The sequence below is a fragment of the Dama dama genome, chromosome X, assembly GCF_033118175.1.
Source record: "Dama dama isolate Ldn47 chromosome X, ASM3311817v1, whole genome shotgun sequence".
In the NCBI taxonomy this organism is placed as follows: Eukaryota; Metazoa; Chordata; class Mammalia; order Artiodactyla; family Cervidae; genus Dama; species Dama dama.
Genome location: NC_083714.1, coordinates 153,612,124 through 153,627,197, shown reverse-complemented (window position 1 = coordinate 153,627,197; position 15,074 = coordinate 153,612,124).

Sequence of the window (15,074 nt, the reverse complement as noted above, 5' to 3'; positions counted from 1 at the left end):
TCCTGGTAAGAAAATTACGGTTAGCAAAAGGTGTTTGTGTGTGAGAGCCTGAAAGGTGAAGGCTGGAATAAATTTATTCCCACAAATGCCTATGCAAGTCATAATCCACATGGACTTCTTGTATCAAGAGAAATGTGCTCAACAGATTCTCAAAACAGCTGTGACAGTAACCACAGCTGAACACCTCTAGGTATCTGTGGAACGGAAGGAGAAACTGGTTCCCTGCAACAAATACAACAGTGTAAATTGTCTTAAATGAGAAATAAAAGTTTCACTTAAAGAAAAAACCTCAAAGGCTGAGGAGACAAAAGCTTTTGGTGACTTCCAGGGTCTCCTTTTCCTCTCACTTACAACCAGGCCTGGGAGAACCTCAGAGGGGGCTGTTACCATAGCAACAAGAGGAGGGAATGAAGAAATGCTGCCGCCTTGTGGACATTTTCTATAACAGCAACCTTAGAATGCTGATGGACCCAGGGTTCACAATGGACCCAGTGTTCACAATGGTGCTGAGCTCTAACCCATACCTACTCTTTACAAATTGCCAGGGATCACAGAGGAGAAAAAGTTAACACAGGGGAAGCTAACAGGTAGAGGATATGAACGAGTAGACATAATTCCGTGTCTCATTAAAAAAGCTGATGACAATGTGCACATAGGATGAAATCTAAGAGATATGAACAACTAAGCTATTGAGGATAGGATCACCTCTGCCTCAGCACGAGAAAAGGCCACTGTCTAAAGCCGTACATGGAATCAGTTGTAGAATAGCATTAGTACAGTGGACACTTTAGGTTACTGGTGGGATGGACCTGATAAGAGGCACTATGAGCATGATTTGAAAAGTGCACCCCTATGAACGACAAATACATAAATAAACAAAGAGCAGAGACACTATGATAAACCAGGTCCTCTCCTGGAGTAGTTCAGAAATGAACAGATTTCGAACACCACACACCCCAAACCAGGTCGCATGGAAACCATTGAAAACATCAAAGAGATGAAAGTTAAGATAGCATACCTGGACAGAGGAATGTATAAGGAAATTGATACAGGTCTAGAATGAATTTGGAATCAAGGATTGAAATCTGAAAGTCAGACAACTTCAGAGATAGATAAAGCCGGAGATCATCCCACTGAGTGAAGGAGGTTCGATTCAAGAAACATTAGTTGATGCAACAGAGAGGTGGGATACAAAAATCCACTGCAGTGAGCACCCACACAAAGGTGACATGGACATCCAACCTGGCAAGAGAGCTAAGGGTGGACCCTGGTGGGTGGAAGGGAAACATCTGTAGTTTGGCATTAATTTCTTCCCACAGATACATATAAAACACAGAATGCACATAAACCTATTGCAGCAAGAGTGGTAGTCGAAACACCTTCTAATAATATGTAGGTGAAAACAAGCACAGCTGAATACATAGAGTAGTCTCAGTGTCACGGAACAAGAATCTGTACACGTCAAACCAGCTCCCCTTGTCTTCAACTGAAAGAGAATAGGAAGATTTACTTCAAAAATCCGAGAGTGAGGAGACACCGGGTTTTGTGGCATCCTCTGGCTCGGTCTACTCTACTGTACAACCAGGCTTGGCAAAAACTCTCAGATGGGGCAGACCATTCCAAAAGAGGAGGGAATCATAAAGCCTTGCAGCGTAGAGGGTTTTCTCTGTAATGGCAGCCTTCAAACTGTCGCTGATGGATATGTGATATACACAAGGCTGCTGGACTCAACATGAGACCTACCCTTGACCATGTCAGGGGTGATTCATCCAAAAAAGAAAAAAAGTGAAAAAGAAAATCCAGAACACTCTCAGGAAGAAAACATCAACAGTTAAATACAGCTCAAAGTGCTTTAAAAAATAAAGAAACACAGATTTTGAAAAGCACGTGTAAGTCGACCATGCACTGCAGCAAGATTAACAACATCCTATACATGAAAGTCAAGAAACTGATGCTGTCACGATTGAAAACAGTAAGCAGTTCTTTTTAAATTAATTTTTATTTTCTTATTGATGGATAGTTGCTTTAGACAATTTTGTTGTTTTCTGTCCAACCTCAACATGAATCAGACATATGTACACATATGTCCCCTCCTTTTCGAACCTCCTGCCCGTCTCCCTCCCCAGTATGCAGCTTTTGAAACAAACTAAAAATAGAGTTAGCATATGATCCAGCAATCCCACTACTGGGCATATATCCAGTAAAGATAAAAACTCCCATCAGAAAAGAGACACGCACAGCAGTGTTTATAGTAGTACCAAGTACAGTAGCAAACAAATGGAAAGAACCTTAAATGCCCATAAATAGGTGAATGGATACAGAAAGATATATTATACATATAATGGAATATTAAGCATAAGAAAGAATGAAACAATGCTATTTTGTCAACATGGATGCACCGAGAGATGATCATACAAAGTAAGTCAAACAGAGAAAGATAAGAGGAGCTTAGGTGGGTTCAGCTCACGTTTTGGACTTCAGTTGATAGGAGGTCTTCATCTTTTCCCCCTGGGTATATGGAGGTGGCTGTTATGTAACTACTCTAAGCCTTGTGGCTTCCCAGTGACCTTAGTCATTCTGAAGGCTCCCAGTAGTCTTCCCCAGAGCCCCTGAGCACCCTTATATATATACCCATCTGCAGGGGCCACACTTACGGTTTATGAGATCAGGAAGTCTCTTCCCCAGCCAATGGTGGCCCCGGGTGAGCCTTGACATCACAAAGACCCATCCTGACATGTCTAGTGGAGGATGGGGAGCAACTCAGATGATTTTGTGGGAGAAATGAGGCATTTGTAATTCCCCTAAAGAGGCCTCCAAACTCACCTGCCACCCTCATCTCTCCACGTCAACTCATGGGACACACGGCAGGCAGACTGCGTTTCCTACAAACCTTCCCCACAGCCGCACTCCTCAGGCATTCATTCTGTTCTCTCTCACCTTTTACCTTTATCTAGTTTTGAATATCTTGCCTGAAATCCCTCTACAACAACTAGGCTGTGTTTAAGTGTCTGTGGAATTGAGCATCTTTCCACGTTCCCTCTGCAGTGTGGTCTTAATGCACCGGGAAGCCCATTGAATTCTGGGCCAGCCGACAGAAATCTTTCCATCCCGACTCCTTGTCTCAGTGTTCCTGGAACGCGCCTCCGTTTTCTGGTCTCCAGTTGGAAACCCTTGTCTTCAGGCTGTGAGAACGCATTGAATACACTTGCCCTTGCTCCACACGGAGGTGTCTCGTTTCAAGTTTAGGACGGAGGGTCACCTCACTAGGAGTACTACCCAGGCTTGGTTTGAACAGGGTGATGGGGATGGGGCAGAGAAATGCCTGTTTCCGGTTGTGCTGGGGCATCCCATGCAGGAAATGACCACCTGCACCTGATTAGTATTCCCAGCAAGGGGTGGAGCTTGCCCAGAACTGTGTGAGCTTTGTGTGCAAGGGTCTTCTCAACACGTGCCCTCACAAATCTCTTTTCTCATCTTGTTTTCTTTCTGGAAGCTCCCTTGGAGCTGACCTCACAGCCAAAACCATGGTGGAATTCATTTCCATGAGCAGCTGCCACAAGCTTCCAGGTTCTTGGATAAAACACTGAGTCATCCTGTCCTGTGCATCTAGTTCCCACAGTCTCTCATTGAGCTGGTTGGCTCTGGAGGAAAGGGGAATGGATTGTGTGCTCCACCTCAGTCCTCGTTTTTCCAATTGACTCGTAGGGTCAACCAGCCTGAGGTGCACCCCTGGGGACCGTTTGTGGGCTGAGTGGGTCTCCCTCGGTTTCCTGTGAAATATTCACATCCTGTTGTCCATTTGTTGCTTACTCACCCAGGGTCCATCACACTGCTGAACATTTTAAGAGGTCGAAAAAGCACGCCATAAACAAACCCAAAAAATGACTCTTACAATTTTGAGAAGAAAGGTCTTAAAACCTGGTAGAAAAATGGGCAAGAGGCATGAGCCAACACTTTATAAGAAAGATGTATCACTGGCCTTTAAATTTATGAAGACATTTTTAAAGACATGAGCAGCCAATTCACAAGAAGAGTATGGAACTAGCCCCGAACCACGTTAAGAACATATTAAATCTCATGAAGGTAAGAAAAACCATACTAAAATTCCCTTGAGAACTGAAACTCAGGCAGAAGTGGCATAGATTTTAGAAATTGCAGACAGAGACATTAAGATACTTGGAATAACTGTGTTTTGTGTGTTCTAAAAGTAAGGAGAGGCATGGAGATCCTAAAATAGACCCCATTTTATCTTAAAGGTATGAAAAACATAGTGTCAGATGAAGCCCATTTTAAGGGTTTCCTGGTGGCTCAGACAGTAAAAAAAAAAAAAAAACCACCTGCAACATGGGAGACCGGGATTCAATCCCTGTGTTGGGAAGATCCCCTGGAGGGGGGAATGGCAGCCTGCTCCAGTATGCCTGCCTGGAGAATCCCCATGGACAGAGGAGTCTGGTGGGCTACAGTCCATGGCGTCAAAAAGAGTTGTACCCGGCTGAGCAACAAAACACCGCACAGCACAGCACATTGAATGTTTGTGAAAGAAAGGCAGGTACGGAGGAAAGAGGGAGAAAGGGAAACAAGGGAAATGAAAGGAAGGAAAGAAAATCCTCTGTTGCTGGTGAGAACAGAGCAACCAGAGATGTCCCCCAGCAGGACAGCACCCCACATGTCCATCTGAGCACTCTCAGACGGTTTGAAACAACCATCACCAACTTTGGTCCCAGTCCTTCAACCAAACTCATGTGCAGGGTTTCCCACTAACAGGCTAATAGTCATCATGGTTTCTCCTCATTCAAATCGTGATTCACAGAGAAGTGAAAAAGACACGTGTGCCCCAACGTTCACCACAGAACTGTTTACAATAGCCAGGGCATGGAAGCAACCTAGATGTCCATCAGCAGACAAATGGGAAAGAAAGCTGTGGTACATAGACACAATGGAATATTGCTCAGCCATTAAAAAGAACACATTTGAATCCGTTCTAATGAGGTAGATGAAACTGGAGCCTATTATCCAGAGTGAAGTAAGTCAGAAAGAAAAACACCAATACACTTTACTAAGGCATATATATGGAATTTAGAAAGATGGTAATGATACCCCTCTATGGGAGACAGCAAAAGAGACACAGATTTACAGAACAGTCTTTTGGAGTCTGTGGGAGATGGCGAGGGTGGGATGATCTGAGAGAATAGCATTGAAACATGTATATTATCATATGTGAAAGAGATAGCCAGTCCAAGTTCGATGCATAAGACAGGGTGCTCAGGGCTGGTGCACTGGGATGACCCAGAGGGATGGGATGGGGAGGGAGGTGGGAGGGGGGATCAGGATGGGGAACACCTGTACACTCATGGCTGATTCATGTTAATGTATGGCAAAAACCACCACAATATTGTAAAGTAATTACCCACCAATTAAAATAAATAAAATAAAATAAAATATATTCCTTTGCTAAAAAGGGCCTAATCAGTATTGGCTTTTTGACGCCCAAAAACGCCATTCTTTTCCTTCCTTTCTTCCCTCCTTCCTCCCTCCACTTTCTTTCCTTTTCTTTCTTATTATACAACTGCTAAAGCTTCTTTCCATTTATAATTATGACAAAGTCCTGGCTCTATTCCCCATGTTGTACAAGGCATCCCTGAGCTCATCTTCCACCTAACCAACACTGCGTGCCTCCCACTCCCCACCTCTGTATTGCCCCTCCCTCTTCCCCTCCCCGCTGGTAACCAGTGGATGCTTCTCTATAACTGCGCCCCTCCATTTTAATCATATTCCCTACTTTGCGGTATGTTTAGAGTCTATAAGTGATATCATACAGTATTTGTCTATCTCTGTGAGTTATTTTACTCAATATTCTACCTTCCATGTTGCTGCAAATGCCAATATTCCATTCTTTTGATGGGGCGGCTCCTTTATATGCCTTTTTAGCAAATGGCACGCCCCCCCGCCCCCCACACGACACAGCTCCCCAGCTAAGTATCCATCTCTGCACTCACACAGAGAAACACCAAGTCCTCTTCTCTTCTCCCATGGGAAGTGTGTCTTTCAAACTCAGTCTGGAACCAGGTCTTCCCCCTACTTTCCAGCAACCTGGGCCTTCTGGTCCCATCTCCATCTCCACAGAAGCCATCTCCCTCCATCGTCACACACTTATCCCTTCCCTGCCCTCTCTGTCCCCACTATCAGAGAACTCAGAGACAAACATAAATTCACATCAGGTTGATTTTATTTTCATTATTAATGTATGCAGTTGTTATAATATTCAGCATCTGTACCGTTGGCCAGTACTCATCGGCGAGACCCTTGAGCATTTCTGAAGTCTCTAGCCATGCCCCGAAGTCACTGGCTATCCTCTGGTCCAGCTGGAATTGCAGGGGTCTCCATGGCCTCTGGACCTCCTCTGGTTCATTGTTATTAGCTGGAATGGCAGGCGTCTCTGTGGCCTCTGGGACCTCCTCTGGTTCATTCTGATTAACTGGAATGGCAGGGGCCTCTCTGCTCTCTGGGACCTCCTCTGGTTCCTTCTGATTCACCTGTTCATTTGCCTTGGAACTCTGGCTACAGAGCTTTGAGCATCTGATTTTCTTAAGCTTTCTGGTGGTGGGATTTTTCTGAGTTTTCTTAGGCAGCTTTGCCGGAATGGGATTCTTAACCCTCACGGTTACCCTGGCCACATAGAGAAAACAAGAGGGGGAGCAAAGAATGGGACTGGTTTAGGGAAGTGTGTGAAGACAGGTGGGAACGATGGCTTCAGGAGAAGGGGTGTGGGCAGAGAAGGGTTATGTGCCAGGCTAGGAAAGGGGAGGGGGTCTTTTGCCGTGGGGCCAATGGGCAAGAGGAGTTTGGTTGTGTTCAGCTCACCTTGACATTTTTTCTGGACCTCAGTTGATAGGAGGTCTTCATCTTCTCCTGGGTAACAGGAGGTGCGTGATCCATAACTACTCTGGAGCCTTGTGGCTTCCTAGTCACCTCAGTCATTTGGAGGACTCATGGTGGTCTGCTCAGAGCCCCTGAGCACCCCTATCTATACCCATCCCCATGGAGCCTCACCCTCATGCTTTATGACGTCAGCAAGTCTCTTCCCCAGGCAATGGTGGCCCTGGGTGAGCTTTGACATCAAAAAGCCCCATCCTGACATGTCTAGCGGGGGATGGGGAGCAATTCAGATGATTTGCTGGGAGAAATGAGGCGTTTGTCATGCCCTAAAGAGTCCTCCAAACTCACCTGCCACCCTCACCTCTATGTCAACTCTGATGGGTCACACAGCAGGCAGAGTGCATCTCCTCCAAACCTTGCCCCACAGCCACACTCCTCGGGCATTCATTCTGTTCTCTCTCAGCTTTCACCATTATCCAGCTTTTCATATCTTGCCTAATCTCCCTCCATGACAACTACGTTGTGTGTAAGTCTCTGTGGAAGCGAGAATCATTCCACGTTCCTCCTGCAATGTGGTCTTAATGCACCTCAAAGATCACTTAACTGTGGGCCAGCTGACAGAAACCTTTCCCATCCCGCCTCTTTTCTCCGCGTTCCAGGATCTCTCCTCGGTTTTCTGGTTTCCAGTCGGAAACCCTTGTCTTCAGGCTGTGAGAATGCAGTGAATACACTTGACCTTGTTCCACATGGAGCTTTACTGAATAAACCCACTTGGTCATGATGTCTAACTTTTTGAATATGTCATTGGATTCTCTTTGCTAGAATTGGTTGAACATTTTTCACATATGTTCATCAGTGATATTGGCCTGTAGTTTTCTTTTTTGGCGGCATCTTTGGCTGGTTTTGGGATTAGGGTGAAGGGGGCCTCATAAATTGAGTTTGGGGGTTTACTTTGTGCAATAATTTGGAAGGGTTTGAGTATGATAGGTAGGTGTTAGCCCTTAATTGTTTGGTGGATTCACCTGTGAAGCCAACTGGTCCTTCGCTTTTGTTTGTTCAAAGACATTTCATGGCAGTTTCAATTTCCATGCTTTTGATTGGTCTAGTAAGATTTTCTATTTCTTCCTGGCTCAGTTTTGGAAGGTTATACTTTCTAAGAATTCGTCCATTTCTTCCAAGTTTTCCATTTTATTTTCATACAGCTGCTGATAGAAGTCTCTTGTGATCCTTTGTATTTCTGTGTTGACTGTTGCATGCACTGCAGCATCATTCACAACGACCAAGAAATGAAGGGAAGAGAATTGTTGGGTGCAGTTGAAAAGAGAAAGAATTGGGACAGAGATACACAATGAAATATGATGAGAAAATTATGAAATTGGAAAAAATTCCATTTTCAGAGATACGCAAACATCTAGAGTTAATCACAGTAAGTAAAGAAGGGCAGATTAAAGAGATATCATATCATATATCTTCGAGAGGGGATTAAAAAAAAAAAAAAACATTGATGGCGATGAGTGAAAAAAAAAGAAAAGTGAAATGGACTTGCACTCCTGGTAAGAAAATTACGGTTAGCAAAAGGTGTTTGTGTGTGAGAGCCTGAAAGGTGAAGGCTGGAATAAATTTATTCCCACAAATGCCTATGCAAGTCATAATCCACATGGACTTCTTGTATCAAGAGAAATGTGTTCAACAGATTCTCAAAACAGCTGTGACAGTAACCACAGCTGAACACCTCTAGGTATCTGTGGAACGGAAGGAGAAACTGGTTCCCTGCAACAAATACAACAGTGTAAATTGTCTTAAATGAGAAATAAAAGTTTCACTTAAAGAAAAAACCTCAAAGGCTGAGGAGACAAAAGCTTTTGGTGACTTCCAGGGTCTCCTTTTCCTCTCACTTACAACCAGGCCTGGGAGAACCTCAGAGGGGGCTGTTACCATAGCAACAAGAGGAGGGAATGAAGAAATGCTGCCGCCTTGTGGACATTTTCTATAACAGCAACCTTAGAATGCTGATGGACCCAGGGTTCACAATGGACCCAGTGTTCACAATGGTGCTGAGCTCTAACCCATACCTACTCTTTACAAATTGCCAGGGATCACAGAGGAGAAAAAGTTAACACAGGGGAAGCTAACAGGTAGAGGATATGAACGAGTAGACATAATTCCGTGTCTCATTAAAAAAGCTGATGACAATGTGCACATAGGATGAAATCTAAGAGATATGAACAACTAAGCTATTGAGGATAGGATCACCTCTGCCTCAGCACGAGAAAAGGCCACTGTCTAAAGCCATACATGGAATCAGTTGTAGAATAGCATTAGTACAGTGGACACTTTAGGTTACTGGTGGGATGGACCTGATAAGAGGCACTATGAGCATGATTTGAAAAGTGCACCCCTATGAACGACAAATACATAAATAAACAAAGAGCAGAGACACTATGATAAACCAGGTCCTCTCCTGGAGTAGTTCAGAAATGAACAGATTTCGAACACCACACACCCCAAACCAGGTCGCATGGAAACCATTGAAAACATCAAAGAGATGAAAGTTAAGATAGCATACCTGGACAGAGGAATGTATAAGGAAATTGATACAGGTCTAGAATGAATTTGGAATCAAGGATTGAAATCTGAAAGTCGGACAACTTCAGAGATAGATAAAGCCGGAGATCATCCCACTGAGTGAAGGAGGTTCGATTCAAGAAACATTAGTTGATGCAACAGAGAGGTGGGATACAAAAATCCACTGCAGTGAGCACCCACACAAAGGTGACATGGACATCCAACCTGGCAAGAGAGCTAAGGGTGGACCCTGGTGGGTGGAAGGGAAACATCTGTAGTTTGGCATTAATTTCTTCCCACAGATACATATAAAACACAGAATGCACATAAACCTATTGCAGCAAGAGTGGTAGTCGAAACACCTTCTAATAATATGTAGGTGAAAACAAGCACAGCTGAATACATAGAGTAGTCTCAGTGTCACGGAACAAGAATCTGTACACGTCAAACCAGCTCCCCTTGTCTTCAACTGAAAGAGAATAGGAAGATTTACTTCAAAAATCCGAGAGTGAGGAGACACCGGGTTTTGTGGCATCCTCTGGCTCGGTCTACTCTACTGTACAACCAGGCTTGGCAAAAACTCTCAGATGGGGCAGACCATTCCAAAAGAGGAGGGAATCATAAAGCCTTGCAGCGTAGAGGGTTTTCTCTGTAATGGCAGCCTTCAAACTGTCGCTGATGGATATGTGATATACACAAGGCTGCTGGACTCAACATGAGACCTACCCTTGACCATGTCAGGGGTGATTCATCCAAAAAAGAAAAAAAGTGAAAAAGAAAATCCAGAACACTCTCAGGAAGAAAACATCAACAGTTAAATACAGCTCAAAGTGCTTTAAAAAATAAAGAAACACAGATTTTGAAAAGCACGTGTAAGTCGACCATGCACTGCAGCAAGATTAACAACATCCTATACATGAAAGTCAAGAAACTGATGCTGTCACGATTGAAAACAGTAAGCAGTTCTTTTTAAATTAATTTTTATTTTCTTATTGATGGATAGTTGCTTTAGACAATTTTGTTGTTTTCTGTCCAACCTCAACATGAATCAGACATATGTACACATATGTCCCCTCCTTTTCGAACCTCCTGCCCGTCTCCCTCCCCAGTATGCAGCTTTTGAAACAAACTAAAAATAGAGTTAGCATATGATCCAGCAATCCCACTACTGGGCATATATCCAGTAAAGATAAAAACTCCCATCAGAAAAGAGACACGCACAGCAGTGTTTATAGTAGTACCAAGTACAGTAGCAAACAAATGGAAAGAACCTTAAATGCCCATAAATAGGTGAATGGATACAGAAAGATATATTATACATATAATGGAATATTAAGCATAAGAAAGAATAAAACAATGCTATTTTGTCAACATGGATGCACCGAGAGATGATCATACAAAGTAAGTCAAACAGAGAAAGATAAGAGGAGCTTAGGTGGGTTCAGCTCACGTTTTGGACTTCAGTTGATAGGAGGTCTTCATCTTTTCCCCCTGGGTATATGGAGGTGGCTGTTATGTAACTACTCTAAGCCTTGTGGCTTCCCAGTGACCTTAGTCATTCTGAAGGCTCCCAGTAGTCTTCCCCAGAGCCCCTGAGCACCCTTATATATATACCCATCTGCAGGGGCCACACTTACGGTTTATGAGATCAGGAAGTCTCTTCCCCAGCCAATGGTGGCCCCGGGTGAGCCTTGACATCACAAAGACCCATCCTGACATGTCTAGTGGAGGATGGGGAGCAACTCAGATGATTTTGTGGGAGAAATGAGGCATTTGTAATTCCCCTAAAGAGGCCTCCAAACTCACCTGCCACCCTCATCTCTCCACGTCAACTCATGGGACACACGGCAGGCAGACTGCGTTTCCTACAAACCTTCCCCACAGCCGCACTCCTCAGGCATTCATTCTGTTCTCTCTCACCTTTCACCTTTATCTAGTTTTGAATATCTTGCCTGAAATCCCTCTACAACAACTAGGCTGTGTTTAAGTGTCTGTGGAATTGAGCATCTTTCCACGTTCCCTCTGCAGTGTGGTCTTAATGCACCGGGAAGCCCATTGAATTCTGGGCCAGCCGACAGAAATCTTTCCATCCCGACTCCTTGTCTCAGTGTTCCTGGAACGCGCCTCCGTTTTCTGGTCTCCAGTTGGAAACCCTTGTCTTCAGGCTGTGAGAACGCATTGAATACACTTGCCCTTGCTCCACACGGAGGTGTCTCGTTTCAAGTTTAGGACGGAGGGTCACCTCACTAGGAGTACTACCCAGGCTTGGTTTGAACAGGGTGATGGGGATGGGGCAGAGAAATGCCTGTTTCCGGTTGTGCTGGGGCATCCCATGCAGGAAATGACCACCTGCACCTGATTAGTATTCCCAGCAAGGGGTGGAGCTTGCCCAGAACTGTGTGAGCTTTGTGTGCAAGGGTCTTCTCAACACGTGCCCTCACAAATCTCTTTTCTCATCTTGTTTTCTTTCTGGAAGCTCCCTTGGAGCTGACCTCACAGCCAAAACCATGGTGGAATTCATTTCCATGAGCAGCTGCCACAAGCTTCCAGGTTCTTGGATAAAACACTGAGTCATCCTGTCCTGTGCATCTAGTTCCCACAGTCTCTCATTGAGCTGGTTGGCTCTGGAGGAAAGGGGAATGGATTGTGTGCTCCACCTCAGTCCTCGTTTTTCCAATTGACTCGTAGGGTCAACCAGCCTGAGGTGCACCCCTGGGGACCGTTTGTTGGCTGAGTGGGTCTCCCTCGGTTTCCTGTGAAATATTCACATCCTGTTGTCCATTTGTTGCTTACTCACCCAGGGTCCATCACACTGCTGAACATTTTAAGAGGTCGAAAAAGCACGCCATAAACAAACCCAAAAAATGACTCTTACAATTTTGAGAAGAAAGGTCTTAAAACCTGGTAGAAAAATGGGCAAGAGGCATGAGCCAACACTTTATAAGAAAGATGTATCACTGGCCTTTAAATTTATGAAGACATTTTTAAAGACATGAGCAGCCAATTCACAAGAAGAGTATGGAACTAGCCCCGAACCACGTTAAGAACATATTAAATCTCATGAAGGTAAGAAAAACCATACTAAAATTCCCTTGAGAACTGAAACTCAGGCAGAAGTGGCATAGATTTTAGAAATTGCAGACAGAGACATTAAGATACTTGGAATAACTGTGTTTTGTGTGTTCTAAAAGTAAGGAGAGGCATGGAGATCCTAAAATAGACCCCATTTTATCTTAAAGGTATGAAAAACATAGTGTCAGATGAAGCCCATTTTAAGGGTTTCCTGGTGGCTCAGACAGTAAAAAAAAAAAAAAACCACCTGCAACATGGGAGACCGGGATTCAATCCCTGTGTTGGGAAGATCCCCTGGAGGGGGGAATGGCAGCCTGCTCCAGTATGCCTGCCTGGAGAATCCCCATGGACAGAGGAGTCTGGTGGGCTACAGTCCATGGCGTCAAAAAGAGTTGTACCCGGCTGAGCAACAAAACACCGCACAGCACAGCACATTGAATGTTTGTGAAAGAAAGGCAGGTACGGAGGAAAGAGGGAGAAAGGGAAACAAGGGAAATGAAAGGAAGGAAAGAAAATCCTCTGTTGCTGGTGAGAACAGAGCAACCAGAGATGTCCCCCAGCAGGACAGCACCCCACATGTCCATCTGAGCACTCTCAGACGGTTTGAAACAACCATCACCAACTTTGGTCCCAGTCCTTCAACCAAACTCATGTGCAGGGTTTCCCACTAACAGGCTAATAGTCATCATGGTTTCTCCTCATTCAAATCGTGATTCACAGAGAAGTGAAAAAGACACGTGTGCCCCAGTGTTCACCACAGAACTGTTTACAATAGCCAGGGCATGGAAGCAACCTAGATGTCCATCAGCAGACAAATGGGAAAGAAAGCTGTGGTACATAGACACAATGGAATATTGCTCAGCCATTAAAAAGAACACATTTGAATCCGTTCTAATGAGGTAGATGAAACTGGAGCCTATTATCCAGAGTGAAGTAAGTCAGAAAGAAAAACACCAATACACTTTACTAAGGCATATATATGGAATTTAGAAAGATGGTAATGATACCCCTCTATGGGAGACAGCAAAAGAGACACAGATTTACAGAACAGTCTTTTGGAGTCTGTGGGAGATGGCGAGGGTGGGATGATCTGAGAGAATAGCATTGAAACATGTATATTATCATATGTGAAAGAGATAGCCAGTCCAAGTTCGATGCATAAGACAGGGTGCTCAGGGCTGGTGCACTGGGATGACCCAGAGGGATGGGATGGGGAGGGAGGTGGGAGGGGGGATCAGGATGGGGAACACCTGTACACTCATGGCTGATTCATGTTAATGTATGGCAAAAACCACCACAATATTGTAAAGTAATTACCCACCAATTAAAATAAATAAAATAAAATAAAATATATTCCTTTGCTAAAAAGGGCCTAATCAGTATTGGCTTTTTGACGCCCAAAAACGCCATTCTTTTCCTTCCTTTCTTCCCTCCTTCCTCCCTCCACTTTCTTTCCTTTTCTTTCTTATTATACAACTGCTAAAGCTTCTTTCCATTTATAATTATGACAAAGTCCTGGCTCTATTCCCCATGTTGTACAAGGCATCCCTGAGCTCATCTTCCACCTAACCAACACTGCGTGCCTCCCACTCCCCACCTCTGTATTGCCCCTCCCTCTTCCCCTCCCCGCTGGTAACCAGTGGATGCTTCTCTATAACTGCGCCCCTCCATTTTAATCATATTCCCTACTTTGCGGTATGTTTAGAGTCTATAAGTGATATCATACAGTATTTGTCTATCTCTGTGAGTTATTTTACTCAATATTCTACCTTCCATGTTGCTGCAAATGCCAATATTCCATTCTTTTGATGGGGCGGCTCCTTTATATGCCTTTTTAGCAAATGGCACGCCCCCCCGCCCCCCACACGACACAGCTCCCCAGCTAAGTATCCATCTCTGCACTCACACAGAGAAACACCAAGTCCTCTTCTCTTCTCCCATGGGAAGTGTGTCTTTCAAACTCAGTCTGGAACCAGGTCTTCCCCCTACTTTCCAGCAACCTGGGCCTTCTGGTCCCATCTCCATCTCCACAGAAGCCATCTCCCTCCATCGTCACACACTTATCCCTTCCCTGCCCTCTCTGTCCCCACTATCAGAGAACTCAGAGACAAACATAAATTCACATCAGGTTGATTTTATTTTCATTATTAATGTATGCAGTTGTTATAATATTCAGCATCTGTACCGTTGGCCAGTACTCATCGGCGAGACCCTTGAGCATTTCTGAAGTCTCTAGCCATGCCCCGAAGTCACTGGCTATCCTCTGGTCCAGCTGGAATTGCAGGGGTCTCCATGGCCTCTGGACCTCCTCTGGTTCATTGTTATTAGCTGGAATGGCAGGCGTCTCTGTGGCCTCTGGAACCTCCTCTGGTTCATTCTGATTAACTGGAATGGCAGGGGCCTCTCTGCTCTCTGGGACCTCCTCTGGTTCCTTCTGATTCACCTGTTCATTTGCCTTGGAACTCTGGCTACAGAGCTTTGAGTATCTGATTTTCTTAAGCTTTCTGGTGGTGGGATTTTTCTGAGTTTTCTTAGGCAGCTTTGCCGGAATGGGATTCTTA